The following is a 22,854-nucleotide window of genomic DNA, read 5'->3' as shown; positions in this document are numbered from 1 at the left end:
GGAGCTTGCAGTGAGCCAAGATGGCGCCACTGCACTCCAGCCTGGGGACGGAGCGAGACTCCGTCTCAAAAAAAAAAAAAAAAAAGCAAAAGAAATTCCCTTATTGTCAATCCCTCAATCCTAAAATAATTCATGTATAAGTGAATATGAGGTATTATAATAGTAAAGGATAAACTAATTTTGTCCATGTTTATGCTGTTCATTAGAAAAGCTAAAAGAGTCTGGGCGCCGTGACTCACGCCTGTAATCCCAGTAGCTTTGGGAGGCTGAGGTGGGAGGATCACCTGAGGTCAGGGGTGAAACCCTGTCTCTACTAAAAGTACAAAAATTACCCTGTTGTGTTGACGCATGCCTGTAGTTCCAGCTGCTCGGGAGGCTGAGGCAGGAGAAATGCTTGAACCTGGAGGTGGAGATTGCAGTGAGCCGAGATCACACTACTTACTGCACTCCAGTCTGACGGACAGAGCAAGACTCTGTCTCAAAAAAAAAAAAAGCTAAAAGAATTTATATTATTTAAATTTGAAAACTATATTTCATAGCAAGGGTTAGCCAGTTTTTCCTGATATGACGCCTTCTGCAAATGTCTCTAATAATTCCTTTATTTTTCATGACCTGCTTATGTTGCTTAGGGTGACTAAACACCGCCTTCGAATCCTTCTTTATTGCTCCATTCTCCATTTCCAAGAGGCCACTCACTACCAAAGGTGCCAATGAAATCTTTTCTATGGTTTAAAGTAAATATTTGATTAAGAATTTCCTTTTCTTCACAGTATAATGCATGATGAAATATTTGAATTGATTTTTTTAAAGTATACCTGTATCATCTTTACTTGTCAGAACGAGGCAGCTTTAAATTATTTTTATAGTGTTTTATGTAAATTTGGCACTTGGGTACACGAGCATCATTTGTGTTCTAAAATGTATGCAGACAGCATTTGGGTATATTATGCCAGTTGATTTATCGAGAGTGCTATAGCATTCATACTTTGATGTTAGTGGGCTCTATAAAATACTGTACTAAGTGGCCATTTCTTCAAAAGATTTTTTAATCCATTTTTTTTGTTTCCACAAAATGTTAGAAGCAGAGTTCTATGCTGGGTATCAGGAGTCTTAAGTCTTTCTCTCTGCTATAGCTAAGCTGTGTTCTGACCTTGGGTCACATCAAAATTTTGAATGATTTCCCGTTTCCTAATAACAATAGCAACAATAACAATAAAAGTTAACATTTATTGAATGCTTTATTATACACCAGGTGCTACATGTCTTAACTCCTTTAATCTTCACTTTTCTCTAATGCAGTAGGCACTGTCACAATCTCCATTCACTATTAGGAAACAAGTCCAGAGAGCCGAGAATCCTCTAGCTAACAAGTCACAGAGCGAGTATATGCACAGCCTGACTCCAGAATTCACACTGTCATCCAGGTTACCTTTGAAACCTAAACTCTGTAACATTCCATTTATGTCTTTCCCTCATGTGTTTTATCCTTATTCTTCAACATCCTTCCTCAACTATCTTTCGTTCCAAACAAATTAAACTCTTCCATTGCCAATTTTTCTTCTAATCTTTGCAGGCTGTGGATTTTTACTTAGGTTTGTTCCTCTGTCTGGAATGTTCTTTGCCCATCTTTACCTTTCCAAAGTCCTTCCTACCCCTTAAGAACTAGTAATTGCTAACAAAAACAAAAAAGAACAAGTAATTACTAAGAATAACCAATAGAAAAATAAAATACTCTTCAATATCACACCAAAACTTTAGCAACCAACTAAACAAAGAAAAAGATATTTACAGAGTAATTGGAGAAATTTTGAATAAATGGAAGATAAACCATTTACATAGATAGGGCAATCATAGATAGGGCAATATATTACAATAATGATGTCTTTCTTCCCAAATTGTCCTACAAATTCAAAGTAGTCACAATACAAATTCCAGCTGATATTTTTAGAAAATTGATAAAACTCCATCTAAAATTAATATAAAATAATAATGGTCTATAAGTGTTTATATTGATTTTCAAAAAGAGATTAAGGTTGAGTTAGGCAGAATTAATTTGCTACATATTAAGATATATTACATGGTTGGCCAGGCACGGTGGCTTATGCCTCCCAACACTTTGGGACGCTGAGGTGGGTAGATCACTTGAGGTCAGGAATTTGAGACCAGCCTGGCCAAGATGGTGAAATCCTGTCTCTACTAAAATACAAAAATTAGCTGGGCATGGTGGCGCACACCTGTAATCCCAGCTACCCGGGAGGCTGAGGCAAAAGAATTGCCTGAACCTACGAGGCGGAGGTTGCAGTGAGCCAAGATTGTGTCATTGCACTCCAGCCTGGGCAACAGAGCAAAACTCCATCTAAAAATATTTATTACATGGTTAAAATAATACAAAGAGTATGACATGGGTGCAGGAACAAAAATGTCAGTGGAACAGAATGCATAGCTTATGTATATTATGTATAGATCTATTTAGACAAAGAAACATATGTCATGCAAAGAAATATGTATCAGTGATACTTCAAAGCAAAGAGGACAGAATGGATTGTTCTATATATGGTGTTGGTAAAACAAGATCCTTCTGTACAAAAAATTTAAACAGTTCTCTACTGTATACAAAATGCCAAAGCATACTCTATAAAAATTATTTTTAAAAATTCAAGAGGTAATACCATTAAACTAACAGAAGAAAATGTTCCAAAATGTATTTGTGACTTAGAAAAAAAAATTAAATAGGATGGGAAGAAGAAAAAAAAATTAATAGGATGGGTTTTTATCTAATAATGGGTAATTTAGACGAAGTTAATTGATAAGAGACTGGAAAAAGGTATTTGAAATGTCTAAAATAAACACACTAATACTCTCTTTAATTACAAAAAGACCTCAAAATTTTAAAGAAAGACAGAAATCCCAATTTTTTCAATGGTCAAAAATACTTAAAAAGCAGTTAACAGAAAAGAAAGTTCAAATACAAATTTTATGAAAAGAGATCCAACCTCATTAGTAATCAAATAAATTTATATTATAATGTTGCTATTTTATATTCACAAGTATTGTAAAACCTAGTTTTTGGTGAGATCATGTAGAAATAAACTTAGCCAAACAACCTGCTGATTCTATAAACTAGCATTCAATCTGGAAAGCAGTTTTTTAATACTTAGTGAAATCAACTCAGCACATAACCTTTGACTTTCAAGCACCTTGTTCCTAGGGGTCGGTAATGGTCCAGGTATATAAACATTTTTCTCAGCATTGTTTGACATAATGATTTGGTAACATTAAAATGATAATGATAACATTTGTAGCACAATACCATTCATGTGAAGATAACACACACACATCAACAACAGCACCACATCAATTTGTTTTGCAAAACTACATATATATTTAATGACATATACCCAACACACCATAGTAAATGTCTACAGGGTAAAACAATGGGAGGGGAGGTTCAGGATGGAGGGAGAAAACTAAAAGTGTGTAAGTAGGAGAGATGCTTTGCTTGAACTCACAATAATAATTTGACATACATGGAAAAGTACGATTATCTCAAATCTCTGCACCTGAAGATTGAGAGGAAAAACAGAAAGTATACTTTAGATTCAGATAAATACACCTGGACTGGTGCAATGAGGAACCCCTGAGAGGGGGCTGGGAGAGCTCATAGGTCTGAGAAGGAGAGAAACAGAGAGGAGTTTTGCCTTCTATTCACTGCAACCATATGCAGTTCCACATTCTCTCCTTCACTCTGATGATGTGATGGTTTTGGCTAAAAGCACATTCTTATTTGGAGAACAAAGAAATGGAACTAAGAGAATCCGTAAGGCACATGGAGGAATCGTTGAAATAATGGCTGCTTTGGTATCAGAGTAAAGTCCTGCCCAGCTCTAGACAGGCCATATGACTTTGAGTGAGTTATTTATTTCTGTTTTATAAGCCTTGGTTTCCTTATCTGTCTATAGAGGCAATACCCCTTACAGAGTGACATTGTTACAATGTGATAATTTATTCATTTCATTCTACAAGTATTTATTGTCTCTGTCATATTCTACTATTCTCGGAGCCAGAATACAGCATGAGCAAAACAAGTTAAAAAAAGATACCTAGCTTTTATGGATTGTAGCGGGCAGTGGGGAGAAACTACAATAAATAAGGTAAGTAAAATGTCCAGAATGGCAGATGGTGATAAATTTAGGAGAAACAAAAAAGAAGGAAAGGAGAAAGGAGGATGAGAAGTGCCCAGAAGTAGGGCAATTCTTTTTTAAATAGGATTGTGGGGAAAAACCTTGCTGAGAAGTTTAAACATAGATCTGGAAAAAGTGAGTGAGTAGGCCATGCAGATAACAGGGAAAAGGGCAATCAATCTTGGTGACCATGAGGGAGAAGTTCTGTTACAGAAGAATAAGGACTCAGTGTAATTGGAGGAGAGGAAGGAAAGGAGAAGGCAGTAAGGATGAGGGGCAAGAGCTCAGCATCCACATCACAAGGGTTTTATGGACCATTGTATTGACTTTTGACCTCTGCCCTGAGACAGGAAGCCCTTGAAGCCATCTGAATATGGAGGTCATAGGACTTACCTGACTTGAAAAGTGAACTTTCTGGTGACTGTGTTGAGCTAGACTGCAGAAGAGTAAGGTAGAAGAAAGAAACAAGCTAGACTGGGCACAGAGACTCACGCCTATAATCCCAGCATTTAGGGAATCCAAGGCAGGAGGATTGCTTGAGCTCAGGAGTTCTAGACCAGCCTGAGCAACAAAGTGAGACCTTGTCCTTACAACAACAACAAAAACAAGTTTTAATTAGCTGGACATAATGATGTATGCCTGTAGTCCCAGCTACCCAGCAGGCTGAGGCAGGAGGATCACTTGAGCCCAGGAGGTCGAGCTTGCTCTGAGCTGTGATCATACCGTTGCACTCCAGCCTGGGTGATAGAGTGAGACCCTGTCTCAAAAAAAGAAAAGAAAAAAAAAAAAAAGCAGAAGCTAGGAGGCAGTTGCAGTGATTTCATCAAGAGATGATAGTGGCTCTACCAGACCAGACTTGTAGAGCAGAAATAGAGAGTGAGAATCTGGGTCTGTTTTGAATAGGCTGACAGATTTAGATGCAGAGTGTGAAAGAAAAAGAGATACCTGGGTAAGTGCACATAAGCCACCAGGCATGACACTTGGAATCCAGAAGTCACTTTCTAAAGCAGTTACCTCAAATATTAGTTTATACTAGAACTCCCTGGAGGGACCCTGTTACAATCCAGACTGCTGGTATCTGTGCTCAGAGATTTGCATTCAGTACCTCCAGGATGAGCCATCTCTGGAATCTGCGTTTTTGACAGGCATGTTGGGTAATTCTGGCACACATGGTCTACACAACCACCCTCAGAGAAACACTGATCTCTACAAAGGAATCGATGTTTTCAAAATGTTATGCATTCACGGAGGAAATGCAATGAAACTAGAAAAAGCTAATGAAAATCCTGAGAAAATTGTTGCATTTTAATTCTAAGACAGGGAAAAGTATACGGAAAAAATGAAATTTATCCCAAAATGTATTAAGAGTGGAGGTAGATGGTGACTATGGTTAGTGCTTTCTTCTTCCAGTGACTATAAAAGTCAAGATGACTGAGTGTACCTGTGAAGATATACTTGATTGCCTTTACGTGTGGGATTAATGAGCTGTATAAAAATTGAGGTAAAGGCAGAAATGAGAGGAAGGGGATGGACTCTATGACTATTCTTTTACCATTATTTTGTGTCGGGGTTAAAATTAAACACCTGATATTGCCGGAGCAAAATCAGAGGAAATGAAAAGTGTCCACCACTGATCTTCAGCTCTCAGCCTGAACTTAAAAAGTCAACTTGGAGGATTAGAAAACATTATAAAGCCTTCCTTTTTTAACTTGAGTATTATCTTTCTTTTAAAAGTGCGGTGGTTCACGCCTGTAATCCCAGCACTTTGGGAGGCCAAGGCAGGCGAATCACCTGAAGTCAGGAGTTTGAGACCAGCCTGGCCAACATGGTGAAACCCCATCTCTATTAAAAATACAAAAATTAGCTAAGCATGGTCGGGGGCACCTGTAATCCCAGCTACTCAGGAGGCTGAGGCAGGAGAATCACTTGAATGTGGGAGGCCGAGGTTGCAGTGAGCCAAGATCACTCCAGTGCACTCCAGCCTAGACGACAGAGCGAGACTCCATCTCCAAAAAACAAAACAAAATAAAACAAAAGTGCAAACTACTTAAAGTGCCTCAGCCAAGGTTTCTGCTTTTGTAGACTGAAGGCCCTCAAATGCTTCCTAAATTAGGGTTCTTTTTTGGTCCAAAATAGCATGTTATGCTAAACAAAGACAAGCGACAAAGTGTAGGTTGTAATTTTAATTAAATATCAAAGGCTCACATGCAGAAGTTCCCTGAATACACAAATTCCCCCTAAATTAGCCACTTTTCTTCAAAGCAGGAAGCCTAGTGAGAGAGCGTGCTCTCCAATTTCAAGCTCAGTATTTAAGATGTGAGATTCAGGAAGCCCAGATCATTTAGATAAGGTTCAGATCAAGATCCTAACGTTTGGATGCCTTTGAACCTCTTTAATTCAACATCTCCATATAATGTGAGAGTTGGGAGTTTGTGGATAAAGCCTAGAGATTGTTGGTAGAGATGGAGTATATAGATAAACATCAAGGTTACTGGCAAAGAGTACTTTTCAGAACTTTTTATAAATAAAAATACAAATAACATCATCGTCTTGGCTTGAGAACTCCTAGAATATTATAAACAACCTTGTTATGTAATCAGAAAAATTAAAGGCAGAGAATGCCAAAAGTAGCGTACTCTAACTAGCAAATCATCACGGAGGGGTAAGTAACCAGGCAAAATGTAGTACAAACGCAGGAAAGCCAGGCTCAAGTGCTTACAGATGAAAGACAGTTCAATGCGGACAAATGAAATGTAATTATGACTTTGAAGAGTCTTCATGCCACAAGACAATGCTTTGTAAGAAATAAAATATGAGATTTTTTTCTGAAAGGATGAAAAAAGTCTCGGGAGACAAATCGCTATGTGTCATTAATGAAAGATAAACAGAAAGAAAAAGATAAATTAATGCATTTAACAAGTCTTAATGGCTCAATTGTGTATTCACTTCACCAAATCTGAACACTTGAGAGAACACAAAACAAAAGATGACTTTGGAATTATGAAATTCTAGAAATAAGTAATAGACTTCGAAGGTCTGGAGAATCTTTCAATGGTGGGGGGTGGGGGGTGGGGGGCAGGATTCATCCTGCATTCTCTCAGGTTTGATAAGCCTAAAATTAGAAAATAATGATGCTCACAAGATTTCCCAAATGACAGTATTTTAGAATATGTTATTTCCTCTTTCTTTTCTTTTTTTCCCCTTTTCCTTGTCAACTACAATCACTCCTTCAAGAGGCAAATAAGGGCAATTCATATTTATGTTGAATTCAGTGACTATCTGGTGGTCATAGGACCAAAGCCAGGAAGAGGCAAAGGCAAAAGTTTGATCTGGAATAATGGTTCTTTACCTCCAGGCAATTTTGCTTCTTAGGAGACCTCTGACAATATCTAGATACATCTTTGATTATCATGACTGGTGGGGGCGTTACTGGTATAGAGGCACACAAGGGTGGTGCTAAACATCCTATTATGTTTTGGGAAAGTTTCCCTGTAATAGAGTCTTCCAACTCAAAATGTCAGTAGAACAGAGGCTGAGAAACCCCAGACTAGACCTTTAAGGAGCCATCAGTTTATGCTCTTTGAGCAAAATAGGAAGAGAAGAATTCAGAGTATAATGGGAATATATCTGAGGTGGTGATTCGTTTATTTAGGGATGTGGAGTAGGCAAGAGAAATACTTCAGATCTCAAGTGATCTTTGAGCTCCCTCGTTGATGGAGGTGAAGAAAGACTGAAAGCAGAGAGACATAAAAGTGAGTGAGAATGTCAATGTCTGTTAAATAACAATCAGGAAGACATGGGGCTGGGGAGAAGCATGTGATATATTCATTCATAAAGTGCCTACTATGTTGTATTAGTCCGTTTTCATGCTGCTGATAAAGATATACCCACGACTGAATAATTTCTAAAGAAAAATAGGTTTAATGAACTCATAGTTCCACATGGCTGGGAAGGCCTCACAATCATGGTGGAAGGCAAAAGACATGTCTTACATGGCAGCAGACAAGAGAGAATGTGAGCCAACTGAAAGAGGAAACCCCTTATAAAATCATCAGATCTTGTGAGACTTATTCAGTACTACGAGAACAGTATGGGGGAAACTGCCCCCATGATTCCGTTATCTCCCCCAAGGTCCCTCCCACAACACATGGGAATTATAGGAACTACAATTAAAGATGAGATATGGATAGGGACACAACTAAACCATATCATATGTGCAACTGGTAAAGATGAATTGTAAAGGGAGCCTCCAACTTTGAACACTGTAGTCAAGAGGTTGGACTTATTCTATAGCTAATGTGAAGCCATTTAGAGTTTTTGAAGCCAGGAACAATATTATCAACCATGTAATTTTAGAAAGTTAATCCTCGTGTCAGAAAATAAAATGAACTAAAGGAAAAAGAAGCTTGAGTAAAGTTGTTGGAGTACTTCCCAAAATGAATTCTCAGACTTGTTACGAAGTGTCATTGGATAAAAGTCTTCTGTGGTCAAATAAGTTTGAACAATGCTTAGTTAAACTAAATCAAAGTGAGTTCTCCACTATAGCACTTCTCAGAATTTTTGCTTAGCTATTTGCACATTGTGACCCTTCATAAGGAGGATGTTGCAAGTATATTTGCCAACAGAAATTTTTCATGGCTTATACTACAGGAATGTGTTCCAAAGAACACTTCATAGGAAATGTAAGGTAAAATTTAGGGGTGGGGGGAGTTGACAATGGGTTAATCTAAGAGCTATTGGGATGGAAGAATTAGCTTTCTGACTTTCAGCTGAGACAATGAGCAGACAGTGATACACAGGGAAAATCCTTAAGGATCAAGATGTTCCTGTCACCTCAAGATAGGCCAGGAGGTAGGAAGTAGGGAACTCTAACAAAGTGTTAGAAGAAAGATGATACTTAACCTATTTGCCAATACTTACCAATTATTATAGCTGTCTGAAATGCTGGGTTGAGAAGGATTCTAAGATTTCACCAGGAATCAATGTGAGCTTACATAAATCTAGTTATACTGTATTCGTATGTTCTCACACTACTATAAAGAAATACCCCAGACTGGGTAATTTATAAAGGAAAGAGGTTTAATTGGCTCACAATTCCCCATGGCTGGTGAAGCCTCAGGAGACTTACAATCATGGCAGAAGGGGAAGCAGACGCCTTCTCACAAGGCAGCAGGAGAGAGCGAAGAGCCCCTTATAAAACCATCAAATCTCGTGAGAACTCACTCACAATCACTAGAACAGCATAGGGGAAACCGCCCCCATGATCCAATTGCCTACTTTTCTACACTTGTGGGGATTACAGGTCCCTCCCTTGACACGTTGGAGATTACAATTCGAGATGAGATTTGGCAGGGGACACAAAGTCAAACCATATCAGAAACCTTCCATGGAAGCAATGGAAATAACAAGTAGTGCTCCTGTCATATGTTTGTCACATATGGACCAGAGGCACCCAGCTCAGATAGTTTGTGTTGTAGTTTTAAACATTCTTAGCTCATGAAAACTTTCTTCAAAAGAAACTTCACCTGAAAGATAAACATAACAGGCAAAAGTAAAACTGTCTATGTCATGTCCACCTGCTCTACTACTTCTTTCTACCTTCCTCCCCACTGACATTACTATTCATAACTTCTGCAGTTAATTCACTAGTTGAGAAAGATAAGGTTAGCAGATGCTCAGGAAAGCTAGATAGGATGAATACACACATTTCTACCTTATCAGGGGAAATACTTCTTTTTCTCTTTTCTTTTCTAACATTTAGTTCCCATTTGAATATTATGAATATTCAGTAAAGACTTGGGGAACTTCCAGAGTAATTCAGTTTTACCAACAGACAATTAAAGGGAGGGATTTTGGTTTCACATGTGGACATCAAAATAAAAGATTGGCATGTACAGCTAAGGGACCCAGGTGAAGTTGAGGAGTAGATTGGCTGTAGTCACTGAAAGTAGGAAAACCCGAAGAGGAAGACATTATCTGTGATAAGTGGAGTCAGTGATCTCCTCTCTCTCTCTCTCTCTGGCAATTACCCTTGTTGAACCTTAGAGGTTTTGAGATGTATTTAATTACTAAGGAAGGATTTCTTAACTTAATCATCTGTCCAGTAAACTCACAATGAAGTGCAAAGCACAGGCTCAACATGTTTTAAAATCATATTTTGTCTTGTAGTAGAAGTACTATAAGAATAATTTGTCACTTTGACAAGCTTTGAATAGCTAATGAAACTAGCAGATACCTGGATTTTTAAAAATATTAGATCTAGAACAAAAGCAAGTCAATAATTTGGAGTAGGACAATAATTGACAGGTTTTACCGGATACATTCTTGTCAAGTAAAGCAACTTGATGTTCTCTTCTCTAGTTGCAACCAAACAAATTCTGAAGGCTCACAGCTAGGACAGCTTCCTCTTCAGCTTTGCGTCTCCAACACCTAGCATACATGCTCAGCACACATGTAGTAGGTTCTCAGGTATTATTTGCTGATGTAAGGTTATTGTTTTCTGAGTATCCAGATAATGTGCAACAGCTACCTTACTTCTGAGAGATTTAAACGACAAGGAGGATGAAAACCTCTAGCCCTCTTCTTGGAGGCCTTGTAGATATGTCTGAGAGTACAAAATCTGTGCCCAAGTAGCTGTAAAGTCCAGAAAGCATGCAGACTCTGCCTTCTGACAATTTTTGAGCAATAGGGCTAAAAAAGTTGCTAACAATGCATTTTCATCCATAGATTGAAGTGATTAACAAAGAAGATGGGGTAATTTTTGCTAAGTTACAAACTCCAGTTTATTATAATACAGATTAATAAGTATATTTTAAGCAGTGAATCTTTGAACATTTTCCACATGACTGAGGTAGTTATTTGGTGAGATATGACTTTTTTAAGTGGGTTTTTTTAAAGCATTGATTTTGTGTTTTGAATTATCTAAAATGCATTCTGTGCACTGTGACTATGAAATTTTGAAGAAGTACAATCTTGATCACTTACTCTGGATTTGTTTCAGCCAAAGCAATACTTTTTTTTTTTTTTTCAACTAATTGTAAATATCACCTTTCGGGGGTTTTAATGAACCTAATAAAAAGATATGGCAATTTGTCTGCTCTATACAAACACTTAGCTATGAGAAAATTAAACAAGACTGAAACCATATTAACCCTCATTACTACGTCAAAGTAGGTATATATTTGTATAACTTAAGACAATAAAACAATGTTATATGTGAATCTTCATAATTTTTTAAACAAACATCTGATATTCTTTACAGTTATATTTCAGATGCAATAGATGGGATTATTCCTTATACTTTGAATAAGATGAAACATCTACAGGGACATTTGGGCTTGAACCTGGATAGACCCAGCTTTATTCTAACAATATACTTGGTAAGAAGCAGGCACTTTTTCTTTCCTTTGTGTGTATATGTATGTATGTCCTGTTTCATTAAAGTGAACCCCATCATTATAGACAAAAACTCAAGAATATGTTGTTAGACCTGTGAAGTCGTGTCTACATGACAGACAGTACAGCTAACAGGATCTTTTAAAGCTGATAAAACAATTTTTAAAAGTAGTGAACCCTAGGTTCTGCCTTTTGGAACATAGAGAAACCATGCATTTTGCTCTCTGGACAATGGATCCCTCTGAAAATGTAAATCACTACATATATATATACACACACACACACACACACACACATCACTACACACACACACACACATACACACACACTCTCCAAATAAATAGCCTTCAACTCTATGCCTCCACGTTATTTGCTGAGCACACTAAATGAAACCTTATTCTCCCACATCTGGACATACTCAGGGCTTGTCATGTTGAAATTAAGAACTCAAGATGGCAATGACCCTGCTGTCTTTGGGTTTTGACATTTGTATCAGTGTCCTCTCTTTAAAATAGGGGCATTTAGACAGTTCCTGGAGGGGTTCTGGAGATCTAAAGCACATGAATGTGACTCCATCTACATGAGAAGGAAATGTTTCATTGTTTGGTAGTGGTTTCCATGCCAAAAGTTTCCAGACACTGAAGATATTGACAGCAAAGTTTCAGAGAATAGGAACTGGTAGAATGGCGGGGAGTGGGGATATGGGCAGAATCTCCAGATTTTGGATGCTAAAACCAATGAAAGCTTGAGGTCCCAAGTTACATTTGCCAGGAATTTAAAAGCTGCATCTTCTCCATTTGATGGGCTCTGATGGCCCACAACAGAGGCATGCCAAAAAGGAGGAGCAAAGAAATTTCCTTTCCTTGTAAGAGAATAATATCTCCCAAATGTCTTGCAGAACCCAGTATTTAGGAGTTGCCAAAACATTTTAACATCACATTTGGCACATTATGGCACAACCTCACTGACTTCATGTTCATCTGCAGAAAATGAAGGATGCAAGCAAAAATGGAGATGGAACGAATGAGAAAAAATAGCATAAGAACACCAGGTCATCAAAGCAACAGTAGTGATATTATCTGGGAAACTGGAAGAAATCCAATTGTGGATAAAGATAAATTACAGATGAAACCAGTGTTTTTTAAAAAAAGAAAGAAATGGAATAGAAACTATAAGATATGTAACTTTCAAAGGCGAAAAGGCAGATTCTTCACTCATCTTATCTTTTAAGAATGAGATATTGCACCATCTGCTCCCCTAACCGTTATTTCATTTCACTCTGGATTTCTCCTTGGTCTCCTCCCTGTGTTCTCTGAATTTTCAGATTGGCTCTCTTCCTGTGAGTCACATCCTTTCTCTAAATGTTTCCATATTTCCCCCTGTCTCTGCTGCTTATGTATGACTCTTTGTTAAGCATTTCAAAATATTACATGTCACTGGGTTGTAATACTTTGCTTGTATCTAGCACCTTTTATTTTTAGAACTTGGTGTTTAAACAAATACTGTCTAACTTACTGTGTTAAAAATGCCTATACATTTTATAGGTGTAAAGTTACATCATAATTTTTTAAATGATAGAATGGCCGGCTCACACTCATACTACAATGCTTACTCTAACCGTGTTTTTGTGGAGCATTTCAAGATATACTCCAAATTATAATAACTTCTTTTATTGCATCATTGCCCTTTTCTATAACATTCTACATGGTATATTAACACACATGCCTTAGAATTATTCACTGGTAATTATCTGCTTCACATTGACTAAGCCAGAAACTTACCATCTCTGTCTCCCTTACTTCTAGCAGGTGACCAAACCCTTGCAATTGACCTTATCAGCAGCTTTCTAGGTTTTGCAAATTCTGACCTGTGGGTCAGTTCCAGCCACCCACCTTGCTTTGTAAATAAAGTTTTACTGGAACACACTCATTTGTTTACATATTGTCTATGACAGAGTTAAGTAGCAAAATTATAAATTGGATGTTATTACCCTCCTGTTTAAAAACCTTCAATGCTCCTTATTTTCCTCAATATAAAGCTCACCCTTCTAAATTCAACCTGCAGAGCCTATTTCTACCTCTGACTCTTCTTTTATCCCCTTCCTCCACATAGACATTTCATGCAAAGTGTGAATGACATTAAATCAGTTTCTGCAGTATTCCATGCCATACCAGAAAAAGCTCCTGGCTCCAAAAGAATATGTTAGATGCCTCTTCCATGCCCTTACAGAGAACGTATGTTTCCGCTAATCTAGTCCTTACTAGAATTGCACTGTAATTTTACTTATTTGTCTGAATCCTCTGCAATAATCTGCTGCAGGGCTAACATCCTCGCTGCCACATTTCACTGAATCAAATACAGCACCTAACACAGAGTAGAGTTTCAGAAATATTTAATAACATGAGTAATAAAATGCAGATACCATTCATATACTAAAGAACAAAAAGAAAAAGAATCTATAATATCAAGATGAAGTTTAATATGGAAAAGTACAAAGGAAACAACCATTAAGGAGAAGTACACAAGGTCCAAGAGTGGTAGAATGAACATGAATTTTTGTTGGGACGTTAGGGAAATCTGAGAAAGTGATGATATAGCTATGAGAGCTAATGATGTAATAACTAGACATTTATGGATTATGATACACAACGACCAGGAAACAATTCTATAGCTGTATTTCACACAGCTTTGTCCATCATTATAAGCATGTGGATGTCTCCACATACACATTTTCTTCTTATTAATGATTCCAACGTACCCATTGCAATCATTTAGATATGCATTTTGATTAATTCTTCTTCTTCTAAATAATTGCATAGTTTGAATCTCACTGTTTTAAAATATGTTAAAAGTAGTAGCATGAAAGTGGTAAACTTCTAGAAGGTAGAAGAAGAGACATTAGGGTTGCTGATGAATCTGAAGAAGTTTGCAGGTATAAGCATAGGAAATACATGCTTTATTTTCCATAAACACATTTTACAGATAGTGACCCATTGTCAGCATATCCTATATCTTAACTAGTTTATCCATAGTTGATAATGAATTGTCTCAGATACAGCTGTATTCATTTCCCACATGTATGAATATCATCCTGTGAGATATATGAAGTTTTCTTTCTTTCTTTCTTTCTTTTTTTTTTTTTTCTTGAGACAGAATCTCACTGTGTCACCCAGGCTAGAGTGCAATGGTGCGATCTCAGCTCACTGAAACCTCTGCCTCCCAGGTTCAAGCGATTCTCCTGCCTCAGTTCCTAGAGTAGCTGGGATTACAGGTTTGTGCCCCCACATCTGCTAATTTTTGTATTTTTAGTAGAGACGGGGTTTCACCATATTAGTCAGGCTGGTCTCGAACTCCTGACCTCAGGGGATCCACCCGCCTCAGCCTCCCAAAGTGCTGGGTTTACAAGTATGACCCACTATGCCGGGCCTGAAGTTTTCTATGTTACCTAAATGGAAGGAAGATAGCTTGCCTATCACATTAACTTCATTTGCCTCATTAGACCAATCCCTAACCACGTAGCCAACGGTTTACCTGGAGTCAAACGAATGGAGGGATTCACAGGCAAGAAAAGCAGCCAGGAAATTAATGTTTTAATTCACCTTAGAGTATCTGGCGCTCCCAAAACGACTTGGAAATTGGGACTGAATATAGTCTTCTTCAAAAATATTGTAAAATTAATTATATTAAAATATACTTTTATATGCTCTGTACAAATTTCACCCACACAATTATTTAAATGGTCTTGTTAGCATTAATCCTGTTGGAATCTTTGCTTGTATAACTACAAAATGAAAGTATGTTCCAACTAATAGATATGCTTTAAAACAGTTCTAAGAAGGAAAATATGAATAGAATATCAGAAAATAAATAATAAAACATTTACAAATAAAAGAATTTTAGAGGGTTTGGAAAGCTAGGTATAACCAAAATATAAAAAGGAACCTTAGGTAAATGAGTCCTAGTGAATAAAGAATGTACTCTCACCCATAGTCCCTAAGGTGGTCTGGCTTCCTGCTTGTCCCAAAGTAGCCTCTTCCTACACAAAAGTCTTTGCCAATAGAATTTATGAATCACTTAGAAATAACACTTGCCTTTTAATCTTAAAATATCCATGGGAAGGACTGTCAGCATTCTTTTCTAACTATAACTTTATAGCATTGGTTTCTAAAGGCAAATAAATGTGGAATATTATCTGATTCCCATAAATGACTTGACTTACCCGAAGAAAGGAAAGCCCTCCTACTGTTCTTAATGGTTATGTGACAGGACAAACCATGTTTGAACTGTTTGAATACATATCCCCTTACTTCTGCCTGGTGGGATTCATAGTCACCCACCAGGCAGGGTTAACTAATGACTGAAATGAAATCCAGTCATTTAAAGAAATCTCAAAGGCTTCCTGGAGTTAGGTTGGAAAGATGTCACTAAGAGAAGGGCTGTACTTTATGCTTTTGCAATGTTTACAGAACCTGTAGCACAATGGAGCATGATTAATGAGACTCTTCAAACTCCAGCACAAGCATAGGACTTTGTACTTGTCATGTCTAAAGATCAGCCTTTATCACCCCCATAACATAAGAAATGTAAACCAGAACCTAATCATTTCCTAAAGGAGTTACCTTGGCTTTTATTCTCAAGTAAACTTAGGGGTTAAAGAGGAGACGTTCTCATTTTTTAATAAGAATGGCACCTTTGCTTTGGGAAATGCTTTTCCCTTAAATGTTTTTACATTTATCATTTTATCCTATACTTACAAAATGATGTAAAGCATGTTTGCCAGAAATTATTATCACCTGTGACAGATGAGACATCTGGGGCATAAAGAGATTAAGTGACTTTCCTAAATACCCAGCTAGTTTGAAACATATTTGACACCAAAACTCAGCGTGATTCTATTCCAAATAAACTGCAACATGCTATTATGCTTAAGCACACCCTACAAGAGATTAGCAAAAGAACTCGGGCAATTAGCAAATTTTCTTAGTATCTTTGAATCTACTCTTTATTCTTTTCTTAAAGTCTGAGTAATGTACAGAATTCTTAAAAAGATAATTTATATCCACAATAAAATATTTTCCATTGTGTTAATTCAAGAAGTTGATCTCAAAACCGTCAGAATTGTGTTTTTCCGTCCATTCAAAGCTCACACCTCATTAAATGTGCTCACCCTCATCTCTCTTCCATTCGGGATACTGTTGTAAATGGGTGATGGATGGCTCACAGGTTCAGCGGATCCAGTAACAATTCTAACCTCCTTCATTCTATCAACAGTTTCCTGAGGCCTGACAAACAAGATCTTCCTGCCTGTAAAAAGGCCATTTAAGAGCATACAAACTCAATTTTACCACATCTTGTGGGCGAACTTCTATTTGAGAAAAATAAACTCAGAATACCAACTAGGGTCCGTTTTCAACTGAGAGCAACTATGTCAGTTATCCTGAAGCTTCTTGCATCAGAATCACACATCAGTGCTTTGGATCCCTCTCTATTGTTGAAAGAGATGTGGATTATTCTTCCTGGATGTTTTCATCAGCTGCATCTAGAAAAGCATGATAACCATCTACCCAGATGTAATAGACATGGTACGACCCTATTCAGTTTTCTTCTTTTTTCCTTTTCTATTTTGGTTACTTTTTTTTCGGGTAGTCTTCCCAGTAAAATAACATGTTTGTCTATTCCAGACATTACAGTGGAAACCATGGAGAAACACTTTTGGTGGTTGTGCTTATTTATTTTCTTGTTGCTCACAGCTCTGGAGCTGTCATCATTTGAGAGAAGAAAGAGCCTTTATCTGAGTTCCTTGATGGACAGGATGTTGTCTTTACTTGTTTTCCCCCCTTTGGCAACTGATACTGTGTCTGACTTTCTTCTTAACCCATCTGTCTTATGCTTTCTTGTTTTGCCAAAAAAAAGAAAAATTTGACATCCTCACAAAATGGTATTTATATTGCCCTAGCTGGACAGAGTAAAAAATACGTGACTGATGAATATCTGAAGGAATTAAACCATTCTTGAATATGTAAAAATACTTCTTAACTATATTATGAAAGATAGATTTTTATTAATAAACAATCATGTTAACGTGGGCCATAGTAAATAAATGTACCTTGGGTTGTAAAAATAGAAGAATCTTTTGGCAGAAGAGCCTGGTGAGCAGAGAACTTAATACAAATACAGAAAATTTGTTTACTCTTGGTGATTCATAAGCTTTTTAAAAATGTAAACTTTTTTAAAAGGAAAATAGAGTGAAAGAGATATGTCACTTTGTATTTTGTTTATTTTATTTCTAAATTTTACAGATCAAAAAGTGTATTTCATTAGATTGGAAATTACCTGCTGTTTTGAAAAGTCAGGGAACTACAGGAAAAATTGTTTAGGCTTACATATTTGTTTACTATTTCTGATATATTTCATATTCTTTATTTATCCTCTTAAGATAATTCAAGTCCTATTTATTGATGATGTATGAGGACCTAACAAGAATTTGACCAAGATATAGGTATTGAGTTCTTCCTTCCTAGCTTTTTAAAAAACAATTTTATTTAGATATATTTTGCATATCATATGATTTGTTCTTTTTGTGTGTATAGCTCTCCATACATCTTTTTAGTAATTTTTTTTTTTTTTAGGTGGAGTCTCTCTCTGTCACCCAGGCTGGAGTTTAGTAGCACAATCTCAGCTCACTGTAGCCTCCACCTCCTGGGTTCAAGTGATTCTCTTGCCTCAGTCTCCTGATTAGCTGGGATTACAGGTGCGTGTCACCATACCCAGCTAATTTTTGTATTTTTAGTAGGATGGGATTTCACCATGTAGTCCAGGCTGGTCTCGAACTACTGACCTCAGGTGATCCACCCACCTTGGCCTCCCAAAATGCTGGGATTACAGGTGCAAGCTCTTGTGCCCAGCCTCTTCTTAGTAAATTTACCAAGTTATACATCCATCATCATGAATCAATTTTAGAACCTTTTCTTCATGGCATTATGATCCCACATGCATATTTACTGTTAACCCCTCTTCCCTCTTCTATCCCCCAAATCCCACTCTTCTGGCAACCAATAATCTGCATCCTGTCTCCACAGCTTTGACTTTTCTGTAGATTTCTATAAATTAAGTCATACAATATGTGGTCTCTTGAGTACATCTTGGACAAATTTAACTCCTTTCCCTATATGATTAATAAAAAGCAAAAATCTAATTCTAATAAACTCACTTGTATTCACAGTAAGTGATTGTCCAGCCTATTTATAAAATATTGTACTAAAGGAAGCTTCAAAAGATAAGACAGAGACAGAGAAACAGACACTATTTGTGAGGAACTGTTTCTTTAACTTTCTTATCAAGTTTTTAGTGTTAATTTTATTTTTCAAAGATGTTTTATGTAGAGAAAAAGGAAACATAAAATCCAAGTGGTCCAACCAAGTAAGTAAATGAGATGACGAAATCCAGAAAACTCAAGCACTAAAATAATTCAGGAATAAAATTAAAAAGCAAAATAAAAGACTCACTTGAAAAACTTTAGAGTTACCTCTATTAGCTAAGGAAAAGAAGGGTGAAAGAAAATTGGCTAAGCAATTTATACAAATTTTTAAATAATATATATAGTGAAAAGGCAAGCTCAGAATTCTCTGGTTTGAGGAAGTTTATTTCTAGGGTAGGTCAAGTTTATTTCTAGGGTAGCAGATGGTGGAACCTGAAAGCACTGCAGAGTTAACTGTGCAAGAACTAAGCAGCTCTACACCTTTGAAGCTCTCAGAGGTTATATGGAACAAGGTTACCAACAAAGCAGGAACTAGCAATGTAATTAAAACTCCATGAAATGGCTGAAGGTTAGATGGACTAAATATATCTCACGCTAAATTGTGTTCATATTAATTATATAAATTGTATATATTTATATATTATATAAACACATTAATTATATAAATAATGACAGCTTATTCTTATTTTGAGCTTTGAAACACCTCACTTTACTTGATCTTTTCATATCTACTCTGAAAGATGATCTTTATTATACTTTTTTTATTTGATAGAAGGGATGCTGAGGCTCCGAGCAGTTACGTGATTTCCCTGATAAGATGGAGACATGAAATAAGATCTTCCAAGACCAAGCTCAGAGCTCTTTGTAACTGTATAAAGTTTGAGTGCAAATATTCATTTTTTCTGTGAATAAGCACTCTTGAAAATTGCCTCTATCCTTCCAAAGAAGGCAATTTTATTTTTCTAGCACGTTGATAGATAGCGAGAGAAAGTACATATCAATTTTAACTCAGAATCTCTTATACGTGTTTGATTAAGTGTGTTTTCCCAGATTAAAACATCACTTCCCTCTTTATCAGAACTATAGTTAGATATAGGTAGATTCGGTAACTTTTTTTTCCATACTGATTATTTTATTATTATTATTATTTTATTATACTTTGTGTTCTAGGGTACATGTGCACAACGTGCAGGTTTGTTACATATGTATACATGTGCCATGTTGGTGTGCTGACTCGGTAACATTTTGTACAATGGTAGCATCTAAGTTTGAATAAGTCCCTAGGTAGATCTTTTATCTGTTTGTGTGCCTTTTTAAAAAAGGTGTTTCCTTCACTTATTCCTCCCAGTGCAGTTGGAGAATGTTTGTATCAAGTTTTTGCCAGCTTCCCTGTGGAACAGAGAGCAACTGCTTAACAAATGGCAGGTTTATGTAAGAGGAAATCTCCATGGTTTAACGTGCTTTTGTTTCCTGCCAGTATGTACCTTCTGTTTTTGTTCACGCATAATCATCTTGTAACCTGCACAGAAAGGCAAAGAAACCAACGCTTGAGGAAATGGATATTCAAGCAATTACTTTCACGCTGATTTTCCAATTCTTGGTCCAAAGGAATTTCCTTGAGACTGGGGACGCCAGTAGCTGGGGCTGCTGTATGCAGAAGGCTGGATATAAAATAATGCCACAGAGTCCCCGGTAAAATCAGTACCTTGTCAAAAGAGCCTCATCATCATTTGAATGAGCCTTTTCTCTAGAAAGAACCTGTTTCAGGGCACAAACGTACTTTGCACATATCTACATTGTTATATTTCCCTAAAGAGAGGATAATTATTTTTCTATGGGTCTCCTCTAGACTTTGAGTTTTGATAGACAGGAACTGAATCTATTCATCAAGGGCCTGCTACATGTTTTGTGTTTTCTACAGATGTGTATTGGATAAATGGATGAGCCATTCACTGTACAGTGGTGTTTCAAAATCAGAAGGGTATGCATTTCAATGTCAGAGATTCACGTGAATCAAGTCACACTCACTAAAGGATGTCATAGACTGAGTATTTTATACTCATGGGAGAAAAGAAACCCACTTCTCCATAGTGTGGTAGGCATGGGTTTCCTTACACTGGTCCACATCTTGGAGAACAAGATGCTGTCTACCTGACAGAGGAGCTTATTTGTGAACTCAGCAACCATGTTTTGAGCATCAATCAGGTGAAAGTTCTATACGGAACGCTAAGAGAATAGAAAAGTGAAACCAACTTAATTCTCAGAGTCAATGAGATCTAGTCACGATATTAAACATGTAGATTGCTAATATTACTTTAAGAGAGAATGAAATGAGTACCATAATGGTGGAAAAATGTAAGAGAAAAGGTTAGGATGTAATGGATATTATCTTTTCATAGAGAAGTTGGAGTTTTGAGTCATCCAGAAATGTGGCAATGGGACTGGACAAAAGGGAGAATAAAAAACAAAACAAAACAAAAACAAAACAAAACAAAAACAAAACAAACAAAAAAACTTTACCAAGATTTGGAGAATGACTGGGTTTGGGAATTGTAAAACACCGACTAATTGAAAATTGCTTCAAAATATGTAGCCAAAGGAGATTGTTGAGCACTTTCCCCTTCCCTTCCCTTCCCTTCCCTTCCCTTCCCTTCCCCTCCCCTCCCCTCCCCTTCTTTTCTTTACTTTTCTTTTCTTTCTTTTCTTTTCTGTCTCCCTCCCTCCCTCCCTCTCTCCCTCCCTCCCTTCCTTCCTTCCTTCTTTTCTTTTCTTTTCTTTCTTTTTTTTTTTTTTAACAGAGTCTTGCCCTGTTGCCCAGGCGGGAGTGCAATGGCGGGATCTTGGCTCACTGCAACCTCTGCCTCCTGGGTTCAAGCGATTCTCCTGCCTCAGCCTCCAGAGTAGCTGAGATTAAAGATGCGCACCATCATGCCTGGATAATTTTTTGTATCTTTAATAGAGACAGGGTTTCACCATCTTGGCCAGGCTGGTCTTGAAATCCTGACTTTGTGATCCACCCGCCCTGGCCTCCCAAAGTGCTGGGATTACAGGTGTGAGCCACTGCACCTGGCCTGCTCAGCATTTTCCTAAGGAAATACAGGAGGACTTCTCTAAATTGTATACAGGAAAAATTTTGTGAGAGACTATTCCTGAGTAAATTTGATATTTGAGATGTTTACAAGTCATAAATGCTTATTCTGCTCACTTAAAAATTTTAAATTCATGAGGGTGGGCCAGATTCAGTGACTCACTTTCAAAGAACCAAGTGTTGAAAGGGCAAATAACTTTATAGTAGAGAGCCCTGATATGAAATATCTTGGAGAATGTTAATGTTATCAGTGGCATCATGCTGATATCATGTGCCAGCTGACATGATGTGACCAGTAAAGCATTCCACCTCGGATACTTTTTACCAAGAACTATAGCTAGAGCCTAATCATGAGAAAACTTTAGATGAACCAAAAGTGATAGATATTCTACAAAATGCCTGACTATCACTTCTCAAAACTTACAGGATCATACAAAACAAGAAAAGACTGAAGAACTATACAGAATACAGGAGATAGGATGTTTAAAGGCAATGTGGTATCCTAGATGAGATCCTAAAACAGGAAAAAGACTTAGTGGGAAAACTGATGAACTATGAACAAAGTTTAAGATTTAGTTAATAGCAATGTAGCTGATTTCTTAGTTTTGATAAATGTTCTAAGGTAATGTAAGATGATAACATCAGGGGAAACTGACAATGTTTACACTAATATAATTTGTCAATATTTTGAAGGCTGATATGGTATGATGGAATGATAATATCATTAGCAGTAACAAGTCACATTTCTAAAGCACTTTCTCATGTGCTGACTCATGGTGGGACAATGTTATAAGGCTGGCAGAACAGGGATTCATTTTCATATTCATTTTATAAATGAAGAGGCACCTCAGCGTCAAATGTACCCAAGATCAAAACTGAGCTGAAATCATGATCTTATTATACTGTGTTATTTTTACTTTCACAAAGTATTA

The sequence above is a fragment of the Colobus angolensis genome, unplaced genomic scaffold, assembly GCF_000951035.1.
Source record: "Colobus angolensis palliatus isolate OR3802 unplaced genomic scaffold, Cang.pa_1.0 Scaffold3, whole genome shotgun sequence".
NCBI lineage: Eukaryota > Metazoa > Chordata > Mammalia > Primates > Cercopithecidae > Colobus > Colobus angolensis.
Note: the sequence above shows the minus strand (reverse complement) of the source record.